The following is a 20,048-nucleotide window of genomic DNA, read 5'->3' on the forward strand; positions in this document are numbered from 1 at the left end:
CCTGACCCAAAGGCAGTCAGTCCACAGATAGCCCTTGAACCATGAGGTGAGTTTTAAAAAAAGGTATCTCCATTAGGCAAGATGGTAAATACCTGTACTAATCATATACATCTGAGAGAGTTTGACATTAACATATATGGAATTCAGGACTTAGAAGTTAAACTATAACACCCAGAATGTAGCAGAGACAAAGTGAGAAACTTCAAGCACACCAGAGGAGGGAACATATGACCCCAGCTGTGAGGAATCAATGAGAGAGTCTGCTCCCTAGAGCTGAGAGACTATTCTAGCCAACTCCACGGAGGGGTAAGTGAGCCCTATCTAGCAAATGAGGCACAAGATTTATCAGCGTTCACTGTCTAGCCAAAGCTGCCACTGATCTCCCAAGACATCTTAACAATACTTGGTTTTGACCCTGGTTATGCGCATTTCCCCAGCCTTGTATACTGTCCTTGTTCACGTAGCTTCTTCGATCAAGTCATGCAAGCCCCAGAAGCTTATCTTATTGCCTTGAGCTGCCAGTCAGAGTGCAGGTTCAACCATTTATTTTCTTCTAAGACACTGGCAAAACTATTTTGCTTCTAATAAAAACAGTGGTGATAATACCTGACATTTGCTGAGCATTTCTTCTTTACCCAACCCATCTTTATCAGACTAAATCTTTCCAAGAACCACAAGTCAGATTGGTCATTACCCCTATTATACAAGTAGACTAAGTCTTAGAAAACAGTAAGTAACTGGACGAAAAGGCATGCCTAGTAAGTGGAGTCAGATTTTAAGCCAGGACTACCAGATGCCTGGTCCTGAACATTTAGCCACTAAGCACATTGCCTTGTATTTATTAGGTTCAAAGGATAAGGCTATGACCCCTGGATGTCCCAGGGAGAGTTAGATACAAGGAAGAACTTAGAAAAATATGTAGAAGAGCCAGTTGAGCTCTGCAGGAGTGTAAAAAGTGATTTAAATAAAACCAAGGACCCCGCCACATTATTAAGAATTAACTTATACACACACACCTCAAGGAGACTCTAAAGGCCTAAACATCCTAAAGAGAATGAAAGGGACATAGAGCAAAGACAATCAAGAGAAGCAGGATCCTGCAGCTCATGGGTCTATTAAGAAGACTTCCAGTTCCCCTGAGACCAAGCTGTGCTGTACCGTCAACTTTCTGTAAAGGCCGTGGTAGAAGTTACTGTCCTCTCTATTCCTATTGATGTCCTCACAACAAATTCCTATTACTTAAACTAGTAGGAGTGTGGCTTAGCTCCTTGAAATCTAAAAACAGAACAAAAAAATAACTAAAACATAAGTTATCGCAAGGAAAAGCATTCCTCCTTCATTTCCTTCTACTAAAGAATGGATAGTAGAGCTAGGAAAACAGAAAGATGGTGCACATGCAATTCTATCCGTCAGGGTCCCAGGAGGAAACAGCTGGCACACTCAACGTGGAGAATTTGAAGAGAGTTTCATAAATGGACTATTTGCAAAGGTTTGAGCAGGCATGGGGGAAATTATGGTGAATGATGCTTCCCTTCACCCTCTGGCCTGAAATGGTGAGGGAATGGTGAGTTAACTAGAACATTTGGAAAAAAAGAATTGTGTGGGGAGGGCCATGTGAGAGTCGCCGGTGCCTCTGGTCATGAAACAGGGAAGCAGCAAACCCAAAGTGACTGCAGAGAAACAACCTGGGAAATAAGCACCCCGACCTCACCATCTTCCTCCCTCCAACTTTGATTCTCCCTGTTAGCCAGGGTAAGCGTGAAGCCAAAGAGCCAGGGAGCCAGTTGCTGTGGTTTGGCCTTCTGGGGCAAAGGTAGAGTTGAGAGTAGCTATGGAAGAGAACAATGGAAGACATCTGCATGGAGTGGGAAAAAGAGAAAGTTGATGGGGATCAGATTTAAGAAAAGAAAAGAAGGGCAGGTGCACTGGCTCACTCCTGTAATCCCAGCACTTTGGGAGGCCGAGGTGGGTGGATCACCTGAGGTCAGAAGTTTGAGACCACCCTGACCAACATGGAGAAACCCAGTCACTACTAAAAATACAAAATTAGCTGGATGTGGTGGTGCATGCCTGTAGTCCCAGCTACTCGGGAGGCTGAGGCAGGAAAATCTCTTAAACCCGGGAAGCAAAGGTTTCAATGAGCCAAGATAGCACCATTGCACTCCGGCCTGGGCAACAAGAGCAAAACTCTGTCTCAAAAAAACAAAAAAGCATTTAGCCAAATTGTATCGACCACTCAGGTGTTACAAATTTTAAACTCACTAGTTACTATCCACATGCATATTTCTTTTTAAAATCATAAAGATTTTATTTTCAAATGACACTGTAATCAGATAACAATAAACTTTAAAATGCTTCTTAATTCAATTTAATGTCAAAATTCATTTGAGTATAAAATAACAAGCAAACAAAGATTCTTTGGTTAGAAACAATTCAAGTTTTATTTAACCAAATATACTAGAGTTTGGTTTAAGACGTTTGCTACCACTTCTCAGCCCCATATCCTTCAGTAGTTCTCTAGCATGAGGCCTGCCTCAGGTTCTGCTCTGTGATCAACTGACTCTCGGGTAGTGTTATGGTCTCTAATTAATATCTCCAAATGTAGAGGAACATCTTTCAAAATACCTTTGAAGAAATTCAAGAAAATAATTTTTCTACCTACTACAGATAGTTCAAGGGAACTCTGCCATCCCAAGTAGAAAAGCAGCCCAATCTGTTTCAAGGTAAGGTTAATAATTGAAACACAATCAAAAAATTAAATTCAGTACTGCAAACTTTACAACACAATACTACTACCTTCTAGAGCCTCTAACTCAGTGTCTCACACTGAGTAATTAACATATCCTGGTTATAGTAAGAACTTTCCAAATCTCTACTCCTTTGGTGACTTTTTAGAGCAGCATCAATAAAGGGCTTATAAATAAGCATGGATTTTCCCCATTGGCATTCTTCAAAGCCTGCAACTGCCTTGGAATGGAGCAAAAAAGAATTAAAAAGTTTTAAATATTCAAAAGCAGTGGGCACAATATTCCAGAGCCTGGAGACATAACAGAGAAAAACTGAACTGTTCCACTTTCAGTAATTCAAGCAATTATCTGAGGAATGCATATAGCATATATAAGGCTTAAAAATATAGGAGCACAGTCAAGGAAATATAATTGGAGCTGTTGGGTTGAGAGGGGAAAGAAGCATTGGTTAACTGGTTACTGAAGTTGCAACCTTTTGCATTGAGAATTGTCCTGGATTTAGGTGATAAGGTCAGATTCCTAGATCAGCTCTACTATTATCATCTATACAATAATATGAGGTAAGTGACATATACACTAATTCAGTTCCTGCAGAAGTAATACAGTCTTCTTAGGACAGTTACAAGAATGGTATTTTTAAATATAAAAGCACCTGGCATCTCAGCACCTGGAGATGGATTTAAGACTTGGCTTTAATGGTCTGAATTAGTGTCTTTGAGCATGTCACTTAACATTTCTGAACATCAATTTCTTTCCTCTGTGTTTAAAAATTGCTGGTATGACTCTGATGCTTGGGCTGACTACCAGAGAGCAAACATAAACCAGACCCGTACCAAGAGATTAGGACTTGAAGAATGAGAATCAGAAATGGCTTAAGCTACATGGACAATGGACACTGGTATATACCTGTAATAAGTAGGGCTCAAAAAAACTGATAAGTCAATTGTGACTTTATGAATTTATGAATGCAAAGAAGAATTGGTACCAATCCTATGGACATTATTCCACAAGACAGAGAAAGAAGGAACCCTCCATACTTTATTTTATGAAGCCAGTATCACCGTAATACCAAAATGAGGAAAGAAAGTAACCAAAAAAGAAAACTACAGACCCATATCCCTGATGAGCATAGATGCTAAAATCCTTAACAAAATACTAGCTAACCAAATCCAACAACATATCCAAAAAATAATCCACCATGATCAAGTGGGTTTCATACTAGGGATGCAGGAATGGTTTAATATACACAAGTCAATAAATGTCAGACACAATATTAACAGAATTAAAAACAAAAATCACGTAATTATCTCATTCGATGCAGAAAAAGCATTCAACAAAATCCAGCATTGCTTTATGATTAAAACTCTCAGCAAAATCAGCAAACAAGGGGCATACCTCAGTGTAATAAAAGTCACCTATGACAAACCCACAGCCAACATAATATTGAATGGGGGAAAATTGAAAGCATTCCCTCTGAGAACTGGAATAAGACATGGATGCCCACTCTCACCACTCCTCTTCAACATAGTACTGGAAGTCCTAGCCAGAGCAACCAGACAAGACAAAGAAATAAAGGGCATCTGAATTGGTCAAGAGGAAGTGAAACTGTTGCTGTTTGCTGATAATGTAATTGTTTACCTAGAAAACCCTAAAGACTCCTCCAAAAAGCTCCTAGAACTTATCAAAGAATTCAGCAAAATTTCTGGATATAAAAATCAATGTACACAAATCAGTATCTCTTCTATACACCAACAATGACCAAGCTGAGAATCAAATCAATAACTCAACCCCTTTTACAAGAGCTGCAAAAAAATAAAATACTTAGGAATATACCTAACCAAGGAGGTGAAAGACCTCTACAAAAGAAATGACAAAACACTGCTGAACGAAGTTACAGGCAAAACCAGTGAAAACACACCCCATGCTCATGGATTGGTAGAATCAATATTGTGAAAATGACCATACTTCCAAAAGCAATCTACAAATTCAACATAATTCCCACCAAATGTCACCATCATTCTTCACAGAATTAGAAAAAAAAGAACTCTACAAATTCACATGGAACCAAAAAGAGTCCTCACAGCCAAAGCAAGACTAAGAAAACAGAACATTTCTGAGGGCATCACATTACCAGATTTCCAACTTTGAAAACAGCTTCCTAAGAATGCAGTCTGAGTGTGTACAAGGTCACAGGTGCCTCAGTAACCCACCTCAAATGACCATCTAGTGGATGTTCGTAGTTAATACACGCCCTTTCAATAAATACTTGGTGCGGACTCTCTTGGAAGAACTACACCCTAGCCCAGCTCAGCTGGAACTGTCTGAGTACTTTGTTCTTGGTGTTCACCAAAAGCTATAAGCTCTGAACTGGTGCCCCTGACGTGATCGCCTTGAATTTATGCATGGAGGAGAGCTCATCAATTTTTGGGGAATACTGGTAAGAAACACTCCAAATTCCCATCAAAAGGGTGGAATGCACGTGTAAAATATCAGGGGCTAGGTTATCATGGGTCAAGAAATGACTAAAGAGCAGAAAGCATTATTTAAAACAGTCCAACAGCGACTTAAGGCTACGTATTTAGTGCACTGAAGAGCCTGGAGCTCTGCACAAGCTTGTGCTCTTAACTTGGCAGGAATGCCCTGGGTTTCCTGATCAAGGAACGTGAGATTTAGAGTTACGGGAGCAGGTAGGTCACTGCCTGAAAAGAGGATATGAGAAAGGTCATTTTACTAATGATGCTATTTTGACCACCTGGGCACTGGTATGCTCTGTGTTGTAGCCTCTTTATCTGCCAGATTGCGGTGAGTCAGACCACCCATCTTCTCCACCTGAAGGGGATTCAGGAGATTTAAAGGAGAAGAAAAAGCAGAATCCAGAACAACATGGAGAGAGTTGTCTTCCCAGTTCATTCTCTTCTATGGGGACTAAGAAGCTTTTTCTAGTGAGGATAAGGATGGACCGGAGCCTTTTCCTCCCCCTATAGGAAAGCCATTGCCCTGTTTTCCTCTACCTTTGAAGGGACCTGTTGGCCCTGTTCAGACAACAGAGCCTACCATCCCTCTTAAGGAGATTGGAGGCTGCCCAAGAAGACCCCCAGTTAGTGAACATCTATATGATTGGGTGGCCGCAGCCCTTTGACAAACTTCCCTGCTAGAGGGGCGCCTCCAGGAATGAAGGGGAGTGGCTGGTTGTGACGTCTTCCTCACATGCGAGTTCTCACTTCCTAATTCCAGCATCGGCCGTTCTGGCGTTCTTTTTTCTGTTTCCCTGGCGTATAAGGGAAAGTCACATGCTGCCTCCTGGGTTTATCCCAGATAGCTTTGGCTTTCTTGCTCCCTACAGAGGCCTAAGGCATGACAGTTGCTAAGATGCCATGGAGTGCCCATTTCACTGCCACTGACAGTCTAGGCAAGTTGCCCCTTTTGGGGTTTGTGGTAATAAGGGGAAGGCCAAGAGGCACAGACTGAGTCCCCAGGTGGCTGCAGCAGCTCCAGCTCGGTCCTGAGGCTCCCCCTCACCATGGCCACCTGCCTTAGTAACTGTGCCCCGAAAGTGGCGTGCTGCTTGCTGTGCTGCTGCTTTGCCTACTTCTGCCCTTCCCTGCCACCCCTCGCATGTCCCAGTTGACAAGCAGTTCCTTGTCTTCCCTACGGAAAGAGCTAAGAAACAGTCTATGGGCACCCTGGACCTTATTAGCCTAAGGTGGGCCGAGGAGTGTGGAGCAGCCTGTAGTACAGAGCTTTGGGGGAGAAGCCCGCTAATAAGGGGAGCTCTCCCATAGCCATATGTTAAATGCCAACTAGGCTGAGGTGGACGAGCTCTGCCAGCTGCTGTCATCTTCAGAAGAAAGACGCAGCAGTAACAAATGTTTCCCTTTTTATTAAATGTTTAAAAACACTGTGTCTGGGAAACTTTAAAGCAGACCCTGTGCTGCACGTCTGCTCCTCCCCCGAGCCTCTCTGCTTGGGGGTGGTAAAAATAACAAAAATATTTTCAGTAGCTTACCTAACAGGGTTGGCTCCAAGCGTAGCTGGCCTGCAGGATGAGGGGAGTGATCTTCTCCCAGCCTGCTACCCTCTTGCCTCCCGCCTCTGCTCTTAGAAACTTTACCACCTGGTCATTCTCTTCTCCTGCTGCCACTTACAGTGTAACGGCAGCAACAGGTGGTGACTGTTATAAAGAGATGCTGCCTAAGGAGCACGGGGCTGATGGGAAGAAACTAGCCACAGCCCTACTTTCCCAAGCTCACTTCTAAGACATTCCAGCTAAAGACTAATGCAGGAAAAATGGCCAAGACCTACAGACTTTTTAAAAAAGGTTTTTGGTATTTTGTTCTTTTTTTTTTTTTAACACACTTAAGTCAGTGCAGGTTTATTATCTTGGCAGCTTGCAGTCACATTCTAATAATTTTCAAAGGCCAAAATATGGTATAAAAAAAATCACTTAAAATATCTGTCCCTTCCATGACTTAGTTTAGTAGGTAGTCTTTATCTTTTGCCATTTCTATATTTTATATATTATGTACCTGTCTCGTAATCCCTCTAAACATATACAAAAGACTACAGATTTAATAGCTTCTCTTATTGTAAAGGGATGCCGACGTTGCGTCCAATTGTCCAAATACAACCCTGCTACTCTTTTCTTACCTTTAAGAAGGAACAATTTCATACGCTCTTAGCTTGTAATCTTGATTGGTAAGTAGCAATGGCTGACTTTATTGGTAATATCAGCTTCCACTTGCCAAACTCTAAGCTCCTAAACCTTTCACAAACTGGGCCTGTTAAATTTGTGTCTATTGTTGATTCTAAGCCCTTGCTTCATGCCACTACTGTTTTTATAGATGGTTCAGGAAAAAAAAAAAAGTAAAAGCAGCTATAGTGTGTCAAGGTGCCATGCAAAATTGGCAATACAAAATCCAGGAACATTTTAAAACTAGGCAATACATGGAGTTAGCTGCCCTAATACTGGCCTTCCTCACCAAGACATAAATATGGTTAGTGATTCTGCTTATGTGGCATATAGTATTGTATTACACATTTAAACCTTGCACATGTGAAAGGCATTACTAATGAATCTCTACTAGCTTTGCTTCCTGCAATGCAAAAGCTCCCCTATGCCCATCATCACCATTTTTTACATCACACATATTTGTTCTCATTCTAGGTTACCTGGTCCCTTATCAGAAGGGAACACTCATGTTGATGCTCTGGTACAATCACAAATGTGGTTTGCAGACCTTCCTCCTTTTTAGTGAGCTCAAACTGATCATGCTTTTTTTCATCAGAATGCCAAAGTCTTTTTTTTTTTTTTTGAGACGGAGTTTCGCTCTTGTTACCCAGGCTGGAGTGCAATGGCACGATCTCGGCTCACCGCAACCTCCGCCTCCTGGGTTCAGGCAATTCTCCTGCCTCAGCCTCCTGAGTAGCTGGGATTACAGGCACACGCCACCATGCCCAGCTAATTTTTTGTATTTTTAGTAGAGACGGGGTTTCACCATGTTGACCAGGATGGTCTCGATCTCTTGACCTCATGATCCACCCGCCTCGGCCTCCCAAAGTGCTGGGATTACAGGCTTGAGCCACCGAGCCCGGCCAGAATGCCAAAGTCTTAAACAACAGTTTCATTTGACACTTGCCCAAGTTTGCATGATTATTAAAACCTGTCCTAATTGCCAATGGCATTCTCTCCCCTTTTTCCTTAGGGCCTGGTGCCTACCAACAAGATCTGGCGCCTAACGCTATCTGGCAAACTGATGTTACTCAGTATCCACCCTTTGGATGTTTTAAGTTTCTCTATGTTACCATGGACACTTATACAAGTTTAATACATGTTACCACCTGGACCAGAGAAAAAAAACTAAAGATGCAATTGATCATTTGTTTAAATCTATTATAACTTTCGGCCTTCCACAAGTTATAAAAACTAATAATGACCTTACTATCTTAGAGCTCACTTTGCATATGCATTGCAACTTTGGCACATACAACATAAAACTAGCATCTCTTATAACTCAACTGGTTAGGCCATTGTTAAAAGATCTCATCAAACTCTTAAAGTGTATCTTAATAAACAAAAAAGGGGGAATATGGGGATCTCTCCTCAAGAACAGGACCTGTCATTGGAGAATCAACCAGCAATAACAGTGATGACTCATAAGGTACCTGACATTACTTCAGGACAGCTAAAGAGATTGGATCAACAAGCAACTATCCAGCTTGCCACCATGGAAGCCCCCGCAACTGCAGAGAACCAGCCTCTTTTGTATCTGGTGATAATTGGGGAAACTTCTGAGAAAGTAAGACAGACATGGATATTAGGGTGGCTGGAAATTCTTGTCCTTTGCAAAATGGAATCAGCTCAAGAACATGTTTATTGGAGTCATGCTGAGTCCCCCTGTTTTTAATGTTATTACATGGTGGGATGCTGACCCCTTTGTCACCTAATGATACTTCTTGGACAGGAGGTCAATAGATGCCCTTGTCTTACCCCTTAATTGAAAATTTGAGATGGATTAAACTTAATGACTCCTTGGCTTTATTGTGTAATAATCCCTCTCTTAGCTTTTCCACAATAGCACATGACAAGTGTGTTACTCTCATTCCTTAGGAGTCTCTTTACTATCAGCCCAAAAAAGGATGCTAAGCTTGCAAATGTAACCTTTATTTCTGCGGTTACTACTAATCTTACTGAGTTGTCTAATGAAGCTACACAAGTGCCTGATTTTCCTATATGATATCTAAGTAGGGACTGAAGACATAAGTTTGAGGCCGTTCGTTAGTCTCTGTGCAGACAACCTGTGCCACACCAAGGGCCTCTGTCTAATAATGGCACCTTACTTGATTGGGGTCCCCATGTTTATGTCTGCAAATTAGACTATTGGATTTGGGAGTCCCTCCAATAGTTCTATCGCCTGGTCAGAGTATGAGCTTTCAGGACCAATATTACAACTAAAAGGGAAACAAGCTTTAAGCCCTGTTCATACCCTAATTTGGAGATTAGGACCTTTTTTTTAATGGGTTCTTTAACATGGTGAGTACATTACTAGTGGTGGCAACTATACATACTTTCTTTTTGCAGAATAATGTTACTGATACAGTCTTGGTTTGTACTTCACACCCTTATATACTTCTGTTTGAGCAAAGTATTCCTAACACAGAGCAGAATCAATCCTTTTATAGTATTAAAGACTCTTCCAGTAGCTGGTATGCTACGTGCTTGTCTCATCAAAATGTTAGACAGTTAAATATAACCTATGTCATGATCTTAATACAGCGAGCAGAATTGTGGATCCCTGTAAATTTAACCTGGAATTGGGAAAGAGATTCCACCTTGAAATTATTTAGAAAAGTACATCTGCAAGAAGCTTATCATGACAATTTGCCTTCTCAAATTTTCACTCTTGAGTGTGAATTAAAGAAACAGCTTGAAGAATGGCTGCAGCAATTACAAACAAGTACCCTTCAGCCATTACAAGAAGGCTTTCAATTTTAAACACAAACACTTGGTTGTCTAGGTTAAACATACACATTTGGGTGACTGGCTGCTATACTTATTCTTTTTTGTATCTATTTGCTAGGTATTTGCAGATGGCTCTGTGCTGCCACCAGCGATGCATCTATGACCAGGGAAGAACACCAGAAGCTTATCTTGTATTGGATGACCAGCATGCTCGAAGAATTAAACAAGGGGAGATGTAGGCAGTGTATGGGAAACTACTCAAGCTTATGTACAACGCATTTGAGGTCAGGGCTTGGAAAATTACTGAGGCACTCTGTATATTATTTGAGCATGGGAATGAAACTCCTTGACCCTGAAAACAGGACAGGGAATGGTGTGGTAAGGAACGCTGAACACAGCCTTCTGAGAATGCAATTTGAGAGTGTACAAGGTCACAGGTGCCTCAGTAACCCACCTCAAATGACCATCTAGTGGATGTTTGTGGTTAATACAAGCCCTTTCAACAAATACTTCATGGACGGATGCTGGGACAGACTCTCTCGGAAGATCTACCCACTAGTCTGCTCAGCTGGAACTGTCTGAGTACTTCATTCTTGGTGTTCACTGCAAGCTATAAGCTCTGCACGACAGCATCAAAAAATACTTATGAATAAACTTAACCAAGGAGGTGAAACAATTGTACATTTAAAACTATGAATCAGTGATGAAATAAAATAAGTAGCCACAAATAAATGAAAAGACATCTATTTTAAAAAGTAATCCAATAAAATATAAAAATAATAATTCCTCATGACCAAATGATGTATACCCAGAAATGCAGAGTTAATTTAACATTATAAAATCAATCAATGTTCCAATCCTGGCTGCATTTTAAATTTTTAAAAAATAAATATAAAGAAAAGAAAATCAACCAATCTAATCTACCATATAAACTAACATAAATAAAAACTGTTTAATCATCTTTATAGATGCACAAAAAAGAGCACTAGAGAAATTAAAGCATTCATACCTCACAAATTCATAACCTCACAAACTCTCTTAGAAGACTAGGAACATAAAGGAATTTCCTCAACTTGACAAATCACTAACAGTTTATGTCATAATTAATGGTGGTAGATTGAACGCTTTCCCCCTGTGACCATGAACAAGATAAGTCAAGGATTCTTACCATTTCTAGCCAGTATTCTACTGGAGTTTCTGGCTGTGCAGTCAGACAAGAAAAAGAGATGGCCAGGTTAGAAAGGAGTAAACTGACTTTATTTGATACAACATGTTAAATTTATGTACAAAATTAAATATAATCTAAAAAGAAACTACTAGATTTAGTAAGTCAAGTTAGTAAAGTTTCAGGATGTAAGAGCAGTGTATAAATATTGAATGTATTTCTTTTGTTTTCCTTTCCTTTCATTCAGCCAGAAGACCCTAAATCCAATGTATTTCTATATGCTAGCAAACAATTAGAAATTTAAGTTAAACAAGCCTACTTACAAAAGCATCAAAACTATAAGCTACTTATGGGTGAATTTTACAAAAGATGCATTAAGACTTTGTATGCCGAAATTTTTTTAAAAACACTGCTAACAAAAATTTTAGACTATTTAAATAAAGTGACACAACATGTTCCTGAATTGGAAGACTAAATATTGTTCAGATACTGATTCTTCTCAAAATGATCTTTGGATTCAATACAATGTTGAATGTAAAAATTTACAAGCTGATTCAAAACTTTATATGCAAATATGAAGAAACTAAAATAGCCAAAATGATTTGAAAACAAATCTGAAGAGCTTGCACTACTTTATTTCAAAATTGTCATAAAGCTACACTAATTAAAACAGTGTGGTATTAATGTAAAGATGACCAAATCAATCAATGGAATAGATTAAAGAGCCCAGAAGTGGACCCACACATATATGGAAAATTAATTTTCAACAAATTTGGCAAGGTGTTTTAATAGAAAAAAATAAAATTTCTACCCATTTGGCAAGAACTGTAGTTTGTATGGATTCTAACGTGACACCTCACACACAAAATTTACCTAAAAATATATCATAGATTTAAATATAAAAGCTAAAACTATAAAATTTCTAGAATAAGACATGGGAGAAAATCTTACCTCAGGCTTGGCAAATATTTCTTAAATATGACACAAAAGTATAAATTTTAAAAGGAAAATAACCATAAAATGTATTTCATTAAAATTAAAAATGTACTTCAACAGATACTGTTGAAAAAATGAAAAAACAGAATGGCAGAAAATATTTGTACAACATGTATGCAACAAAGGACCTGTATCTAGAATATATAAATAACTTTTACAGCTTAGAAGAAACAAAATACCTAACTATAAAATATGGGCAAAAGATTTTAAAACAGATGATGGCAGATGCATGCCTGTCCTGTTTAGAAAAACAAAATAGTGAGTAGAGATTCCCGTGTGAACTTTTTTCCAAGAAGCAGCACAGAAACTTAACAGAAAACTGAAAGAAAACACAGACCCTTTGAAACAAATGGCCGACAACAGCCTACATGGTAAACCAAACTGAAAACAGTGAGTCTCCAGAGCATGAGATGGGGAGACACTGCCAATATGACACACGCTTGAATAGGGGAGCCAAGCAATCTAGGCCGTGGGAAGGCCTTGACTCTCCCCAGTGCAGGAGCTGATGTAGGGAGTGGTGGGGAGTATACAAGAAGGAGAGGCATTGAGATGTGCTTTGCATGCACTCCTGGACTCCATCAGTGATAGAAGGAAGCCATTACTGATCCTACTTCACAGGGGACCTTGCAGAAATCACACTTGATGATCACAGATTGAAGAAGCCCCCAACTAGGATTTGAAATATAACCTTGAGTGGGGATAAGCCCCATTGGTCAGAACTGAGGGATAAGAGGGACACATGCTACAGCCATAAGCACAGGAGCTGGATACCCTTGCTTCATGGGCAAACAAAGAGACACATGGCCTGAGAGCCATGGTTTCTGTCTCCTTCAGGAAGGCTTACGGCCTGGGGCAGTTTTGAGTTATGAACACAGGCTGCCTGGAACCTAGGAAGCTGCTGTTAGCAGCTAACACTATGGGTATGAAACCAGCCTTGCCAAGTGTGTGGGAGCTGAGTGGGACTTACTGTTGTGTGCCATTCCCTACTCCCCATGTAGATTCTTTTGTGCCACATAGGCAGCTGCACTCCTCCCTGGAATGTTACCCCAGTGTAAAGGGAACTACTCTCTGATCTCCAGTGGGGCCACTACTTGTCCCCACATGCGGGGAGCCAAGGCACAAACTTGGCTGACACAGATCCCACTGGTTTTCACCCTCCACCTACCCTGGTAGCATAACACAATGAACAGGAACACTTGGGACCTCCACAGCCCCTCCCACTGCCTGAAACACTAGATCACCTCCCCTGGGTAACATAAGGTAAGCACAGATTCCACCATTCTCACCACAGCTGGTGCTCTTTTGCAAGTGCCACATATTGGCGAGAGGCCAACTTGCACAGCCCATACATTATCTGCAAACACAATAATACAGCACTCAGGAAAGAGAAAACTTTTGTACAACCTCAGCTATCAGCATTGCTTGCATCACCCTGGCTAACCGGGAGGTCTTGAGTCTGACCACATGCCCAATACATTACTACTACAGCTGGCATTTAAGAAAGCTAACACAGTAAGGCTATTTATAACAAAGGAAATCTCAGTGTCTACATCATTCCTATCCCGCCTTCATCAGAGCTTGTGCTGGGAGCCTAGAGGACAGGTCACATCACTGGATCTTTTACAGACATTACCCAGTACCAGCCTAGACTGTTGCAGCCCCACCAGATGGCTAGACCCAGAGGGGCAGCAGGTTAATAACAGGCTGGTCCTCAGGGATAGCTACTCCTAGGGGAAAGATGAGGGCAACACATTAAGGGAACATCGTATGGACAAAAATACCAGACTGCAGGCCTTGAATGCAGGAACTTTCCACTTATGAGAAGTTTTTTCAGAAGAGTCATAGGTCCAATGTTGTGCTCAGTGAGGAAAATCTGCAACTTTTCCTCAATAGTCAGGTGTTCCTGGTGCTCATGGAGGGTCTTAGAGAAGATTTCTTCTCCCCCTTCCCCACCACCACAAACACAGCTGGGGCTTCTCCCAGAGAGCTTGGCATGGGTGCATCTGTAGACAGCCTTTTTGGAACATTTCAGGGTAACTACATAACCACAGGAGGAGTGCCCCACCAGGGTCCAGGCTTGCGTGAGAGTTAGAGGTTACAATCTCTCTTGCATGGAACATCAACATTCCTGCAGATGAAAGGAGGTGCCTGTCTGATCTGAAGAGCAAAAACACTAGGTCTGGAGTGTGCCTGGGAGGTGGATCACTTTCCTGCTGGCCTGGAAGATCTGTGATAGCCCCTGAAAACACCTCAGTGTATTTCACTAAGAGCTTCCCTAGCCACCTCTGTCAAAGCTGAGACCTCTGCCCACCATTAAGGTACAGCATTTACCCACCTGCTTTAGCCACAGCTATTTTTTAGCTAAGCTAAATGCCATAACCTTCATGAGACCTCTGCCATTCACTCTCAAAGGAAACAGTGAACATGCTCCCATACCTACTACTATAGAATCTGAGAACATCATCACACAAAGATTCTCTATAACTAAGTGTATTAGTCTGTTCTCACACTGCTATAAAGAACTATCTGAGACTGGGTAATTTATAAAGAAAAGATGTTTAATTGGCTCATGGTTCTGCAGGCTCTATAGGAAGCATGGCTAAGGAGGCCTCAGGAAATTTATAGTCATAGAAGAAGGCAAAGGGGAAGTAGGCACATCTTACATGACTGGAGCAGAAGAAAGCTGGAGGGGAGGTACCACACACTTTTAAACAGTTAGATCTCATGAGAACTCTATCACAAGACAGCACTAAAGGGATGGTGCTAAACCATTAGAAACTGCCCCCATGATCCAATCACCTCCCAACAGGCCCCACTTCCAACACATGGTATTATAATTCTTTGACATGAAACTTGGATGGGAACACAGAACTGAACCATATCACAAAGAAACTCATGCAGATTCTTCACCATGGAAAGGACTCAGAGTCAAAGATAACTGACAGTAAACATTAAAGTCACATCCTCAAGGGGGAAATTTTTTTTTAATCCAGTTGAATAAAATATAAACTCAAAAATACTTAGAATAAATAATTTACCCAAATGAGAATAAACTAGAAAAGTAATTCTAGCAATATGAAAAATTAGGGTTTTATAACAGCCCAAAAATCACACTAACTCTCCAGCAATGTATACAAGCAAAGATGAAATCTTTGAAATAACAGATAATGAATTTAAAAGATTGATTATTAAGTTATTAAAAAAGATACAAGAGAAAAATGAAAAACAACATAAAAATTTTTTTTGAAAAAATTTATAAAGAGGTAAATATTTTAAAGAAAACAAATAAGAACATCTGGAAATGAAAGACACACTTGGGAAACTAAAAATGCAGTGGAAAATTTTAACAATAGACTACACCAAGTAGAATAAAGAATTTCAGAGCTCAAAGACAAGGCTTTTGAATTAACCCAGTCAGAAAAAAATAAAGAAAAAAGAAAAGCAAGAACAAAGTCTCCAAGAAATATGAGATTATATAAAATGACAAACCTAAGAATTATTAAGTGTTCCTGAGGGAGAAGAAAAAGCAAAAAGTCTGGAAAACCTATTTGGGGGAATAACTGAAGAAAACTTCTCTCACCTTGCTAGAGATTTGGGCATACAAATAAAAGAAGGTCAAAGAACTCCTGAAAGACTCATTGCAAAAATGACATCACCAAAGCATACAGTCATCAGAATATATGACTAAAGCCAACATGAAGGAAAGAATTCTAAGAGCGGTGAGACAAACACATCAGGTAACCTGTAAAGGAAAACCTATCAGACTCACAGCAGGTTTCTCCATAGAAACCTTATAAGCCATAAGGAAATGAGATTCTATCTTTATACACCTTAAATAGAATAACTGCAGCCAAGAATTTTGTATTCAGCAAAACTAAGTTTTGTAAATAAAAAAGAAATAAAGTCATTCTCAGATAAGTAAATACTGAGAGAATTTGTCCATTCTAGGCCAGCCCTGCAGAAGTACTAAAAGGAGTTCCAAATCTTGAAATAAAAGGTTGATATGTATCAGAATAGAAACACCTAAAGGCATACAATTCACATGGCTTATCAAACAGTAACACAATGAAGAAAACAAAGTCACTAGGAAACTATTAATATGATGGCTAGAATAGTACCTCACATCTTATTGTTAACAATGAATGCAAATGGTCTAAAATGTTCCCGCTATAAATATACACATTGACGTAATGGATAAAGTAGCACAAATGAAATATCTGCTGTCCTCAGGAAACACACCTAATAGGTAAGGATTCTTATAGATACAAGGTATAAAGAAGTGGGAGAAGATATTTTATATAAATGGAAACCTAAAACAGGCAGGGGTAGCTATTCTCATATCAGATAAAACAGATTTTGAAACAATAATTTTAAAAAAAGACAAAGGTCATTACATAATGATAAAACGAACAATTCAACAAGAAGATACAACAATTCTAAATATGTATGCACCTAACCCCAGAGTTCCCAGATTCATAAAGCAATTACCACTAGACCTACAGAAAGATACTGGAGCACAGCAATAATGTGGAACTTTAATACTCCTCAGATGGCACTAGACAGATCATTGAGGCAGAACATCAACAAAGAAACACTGGATTTAAACTGCACTCTAGAATAAATGAACCTAGCAGATACTTACAAAACATTCTTCTTAAGAACTGCAGAATATACATTACTCTCATCACCACATAAAACATTTGCCATGATAAATCATATGCTAGGCCACAAAACAAGTCTCAATAAATTTGTAGAAGTTGAAATAATATCAAGTATCTTCATAAAACTAGAAATCAATACCAAAAGGAACTCTCAAAACTATGCAAATACAAGGAAATTAAATAATCCACTCCTGAGTGGTTTTGTCATTAATAATAAAATCAAAATGGAAATTTTCAAAGTTTTCAAAACCCAAATCTAGCAAAAGAAAAGAAATAACAAAGATCAGAGAAGAGCTAAAGAAAATTGAAACCAAAATGACACAAAAGATCAATGAAGCAAAAAGCTAGTTCTGTGAAAAAATAAACAAAATTGATAGACCACTACTTACATTAAACAAAAAAAGAGAAGATTCAAATGAGCTCAGTTGGAAATGGAAATGAAGATACTACATTGTACACCACAAAAGTACAAAAGATTATTTGAGACTACTATGAACAACTCTATTCACACAAACTAAAAAAAGCTAGAGGACATGAATAAGTCCCGGAAATATAAAACTCCCCTAGGTTGAATCAGGAATAAATAGAAATTCTGAACAGACCAATAACAAGCAGTAAGGTTGAATCAGTAATTTTAAAACTGCCAACAACAACAACAAATCCCAGGGCCAGATGGATTCACAGATAAATTTGATCAGACATTCAAAGATTAATTGGTACCAATTATACCAAAACTATTCCAAAAGATTGAGGAAGAGGGAATACTCCCTAAATTATTCTACAAAGCAAGCATTAACCTGATACCAAAGCCAGGAATGAACATTACAAAAAAAAATAAAATAAAACTACAGACCAACATCCCTAATGAATATAGATGCATAAATTGTCAATGAAATACTAGCAAACTGAATCCAAGAGCACATTAAAAAGAAATTCACCATGATCAAGTGAGTTTTATTCCAGGGAAGCTGGCATGGTTCAACATAAACAAGTCAATAAATATAATTCATCACATAAGCAGAACTGAAAAAAATAGCATATGATTATCTCAATAGGTGCAGAAAAACTGTTTGATAAAATTTGGCACCACTTTATGATTAAAAACCCTCAAAAAACTAGCCATAGAAGGAACTTACCTCAAAATAATAAAAGCCATAAATGAGAAAAATACAGCCAACATCACAATAAATGAGGAAAAGTTAAAAGCACTCCCCTTAAGAATTGGCGTAAGACAAGGATGACCACCTTCACCAATTCTATTCAACATAGTACTAGAAGTCCTAGCCAGAACAATTATGCAAAAGAAAGAAAGAAAGGACATCCAATTGGAAAAGAGGAAGTCAAACTATCTCTGTTTGCCAATGATATAAACTTATACCTAAGAAACCCCCAAGGACTCCTTAAAAAGACTCCTGGATCTAATAAATGAATCTGGTAAAGTCTCAGGTTACAAAATCAATGTACAGAAATCAGTAGCACTACTATATATCAACAACAACCAAGCTGAGAATCAAATTTAAAATGCCATCCCTTTTATATAGTTGAAAAAAATACCTAGGAATATACTTAACCAAGAAGATGAAAGATCTCTACAAGAACTCCAAACACTGCTGAAAGAAATCATAGATGACACAAATAAATAGAAATACATCCCATATTCATGGATTGAAAGAATCAATATCATGAAAGTGACCATACTGCCCAAAGGAATCTGTAGATTCAGTGTAATTCCTATCAAAATACAAACATTAGTTTTCACAGAATTAGAAAAAAAAAAAGTCCTAAAATTCATATGGAACCAGAAAAGAGCCTGAATAACCAAAGTAATCTTAAGGAAAAAGAATAAATCTGGAGGGATCACATTACTTGACTTCTAACTATACTACAAGTCTATAGTAAGCAAAATAGAATGGTAGTGGTATTAAAGTAGATACATAAACCAATGAAATGTATTAGAAAAGCTAGAAAGTAAGCCAAATACAACCAACTGATCTTTGACAAACCATACAAAAACATAAATTGGGGAAAGACACCCTATTTAATAAGTGAGGCTGGGAAAATTAGCCACACATAGAAGAATGAAACTGGATCCCTATCTCTCACCATATAAAAAAATTAACTCACGGTAGATTAAAGACTTAAATGCTAGACCATAAACCATAAAAATTCTAGAAGAAAAAAAAAAAAACCTAAGATAAACTCTTTGGGACATTGGTCTTATGACTAGGATTTCAAAAGCAAATGCAAGAAAAACAAAAATAAATAAATAAGATCGAATTAAGCTAAAGGGATTCTATAAAGCAAAAGAAATAATCAGGGTAAAAAGACGATCTACAGAATGGAAGAAAATATTTGCAAATTATGCATACAACAAAAGATGAATATCCAGAATCTACAAAGAACTCAAACAAATCAGCAAGAAAAAACAAATAATCCCATTAAAAAGTGGGCAAAGGACATGAATAGACATTTCTCAAAAGAAGATATACAAATAGCCGATAAACATATGAAAAAAAGGTTCAACATCACTAATTATCAAGGAAATACAAATTAAAATCACAATGAGATACCTCCTTACCCCAGAAGAATGGCCATTACTAAAGTCAAAAAAAAAAAAAACAAAAAACAATAGATATTGGCACGGATATGGTGGAAAAGGAATGCTTATACACTGGTGGTGGGAATGTAAATTAATAAAACTTCTATGGAAAACAGTAAGGAGATTTCTTAAAGATCTAAAAAATGTCACTACTGGGTATCTACACAAAGGGGAAAAAAGTTACTATATCAAAAAGACACCTGCATGCACATGTTTATAGCAGCACTGTTAACAATTGCAAAGATATGGAATTAACCTAAGTGCCCATCAACTGATGTGCTGATAAAGACAGTGTTATATATATATATATATATATATATATATATATATATATATATATATACATACCATGGAATACTACTCTACCATTAAAAAAGAAAAGAATAATGTATTTTGCAGCAACTTGTATGGAACTGTAGGG

The sequence above is a fragment of the Saimiri boliviensis genome, chromosome 6 (genome assembly GCF_048565385.1).
Source record: "Saimiri boliviensis isolate mSaiBol1 chromosome 6, mSaiBol1.pri, whole genome shotgun sequence".
Taxonomy (NCBI): domain Eukaryota; kingdom Metazoa; phylum Chordata; class Mammalia; order Primates; family Cebidae; genus Saimiri; species Saimiri boliviensis.